Below are 2,243 nucleotides of genomic sequence, written 5' to 3'. Positions count from 1 at the left end.
GGGCTGGGAATATTGGCTTAGTGGTAGAGTGCTTGCCTAGTATGCATGAAGCCCTGGGTTTGATTTTTCACATAAACAGAAAAGGCCAGATATGGTATTATGTCTCAACTGGTAGAATGCTAGTCTTGAGCAAAAGAAGCTCAGGGACAGTGCCCAAGCCCTGTGTTCAAGCCCCAGGACTAGCAAAAAGAGAAAAAAAAGCCAGACTTAGCGCTGTGGCTCAAGTGGTAGTGCACTAACCTTTCCCTCCCTTCTAAGTAAAAATAATGTAATTAGAGATAGGGTCTTGCTTTTATGTCTTAGTGGGCCTGGACCACAATCCTATTTATATTTACTGCCCTATCTAGAATGGCAGGAACACATCACAGTGCCTAACTTTTGGTTGAAATGAGGTCTTGCAAAAATTTTTTTTCCAGGCTTGGCATTAAATCTCCGTCTTCTGGGGCTGGGAAGGTGGCTCAGTGGTAAAGTGCTGGCCCTGCATGCATGAGGCCCTGAGGCCCTGTTGAATTCCTCAGCACCACATAAACAAAAGACTGGAACTGGCACTGTGGCTCAAGTGGTAGAGCACTAGCCTTGAGTTGAAGAGCTCAAGGACAGCTCCCAGGCCTAGAGTTCAAGCCCCACCACCACCACCAACAACAAAAATCTCCATCTTCCTAATCTCTGCCTCCTACTAGCAAGAATTACAGGTGTGACAAACTGGGTGCTGGTGACTCACACCTATAATCCTAGCTACTCAGGAGGCTGAGATCTGAGGATAGTTATTCAGAACCAGTCTGGGCAGGAAAGTCCATGAAACTATCTCCAATTAACTACAGAAAACCAGAAGTAGCACTGTGTCTCAAAGCACTATCCTTGAACATAAGAATTCAGGGCTAGTGAATTCAAGCTCATGACGGACAAAAAACAGGTGTGAGCTACCAGTGCCAGGCTGGACTGCCGAACTAGAGAACTAGTTAAAAGAAATGCAGACTCATTTTAGGAGAAAGATTTAATTTCCACTTAGAACAGTTCGTTCCTTTCTTTTTTTTTTTGCTGGTCCTGCAGCTTTAAGTTGGGGCCTAGGTGCTATCCCTGAGCCTCTTTGTGCTTAAGACTAGCACTCTACTGAGCCACAGTGCCACTTCTGGCTTTTCCTGAGTAGTTTATAGGAGATAAGAGTCACAGACTTTCCTGCCCTGGCTAGCTTCTAACTGTGATCCTCAGATCTCAGCCTCTTGAGTAGTTAGGATTATAGGCATGAGACACTGACAACTGGCTTCCTGTTCTTTTTATCAGTCAGCCTTTATAGAGCACCATCCTTGGGGGGGCAGGTATACTGCAGTTTGAGTTGTGACAATGAACCAGACAGGTCCTGTATCTGTATCTTAAGTTGTCACAATTTTTCTTACTCATCAGATTTTCAACCTGTAATTCAGTATGCTTTGTAGTTTTGCTAGGTTGGGTATAGTTCCCTTGAGTAAAAGGACCATAGCTAATTATTCTGCCAGTTAGCCTTCCTGTACTTGCATTAATAACGTTCTAATTTGAATCACATACAGCTCAGACAGAAATCTTCCCTAGATACAGAATACAAAGCTGGGGGGGCTGGGAAGGTGGCTCAGTGGTAGAGCACTTGCCTTGCATGCATGAGGCCCTGGGTTCAATCCCTCAGCACCACATAAGCAAAAAGAAAAAAGCCGGAAGTGGCGCTATGGCTCAGGTGGTAGAGCGCTAGCCTTGAGCTGAAGAGCTGAGGGACAGTGTCTAGGCCCAGAGTGCAGGCCCCACGACCGGACCCAAAAACAACAACAGAATACAAAGCTGATAAGTCCCAAAAAGACATCTCGGCTCTGGGACAAAATGCCAAAGCCAGTAGCCTGTCTTCAGTATCTCCCAGTCAAACCTCTGACCTCATTAGGGTTACATGTATCTTGTTTCTTGTTGTTGTTGTTGTTGTTTTAAGAAGCTAGAAGCTCCCCTTTTAGCTTTTGGGTGACTAATTGGAGATTAGCCTGGGCTGGCTTCAAATTTTGATCCTCAGATTTCAGCCTCCTGAGTAGCTTAGGATTACAGGCATAAGACACGTGGCTGGTACCTTTTCCTACCTGTGATATCTTTTCCTACCTGAATGGTCTACTGGGAGGTGGTAGAAGGATTCTTGGAGCCTTGGATTTCTGAACAACTGGAATTTCAAAGAGTTTATGTTAGCTGATAGCACAGAGCCTGGGGCTGTTAGGTTAAAGGAGAAGGACAGGTAA

The sequence above is a fragment of the Dipodomys spectabilis genome, unplaced genomic scaffold (assembly GCF_019054845.1).
Source record: "Dipodomys spectabilis isolate Male_0828 unplaced genomic scaffold, ASM1905484v1 ptg000137l, whole genome shotgun sequence".
In the NCBI taxonomy this organism is placed as follows: domain Eukaryota; kingdom Metazoa; phylum Chordata; class Mammalia; order Rodentia; family Heteromyidae; genus Dipodomys; species Dipodomys spectabilis.
The sequence above is the reverse complement of the archived record's forward strand: the minus strand, read 5'-3'. Positions refer to the sequence as shown.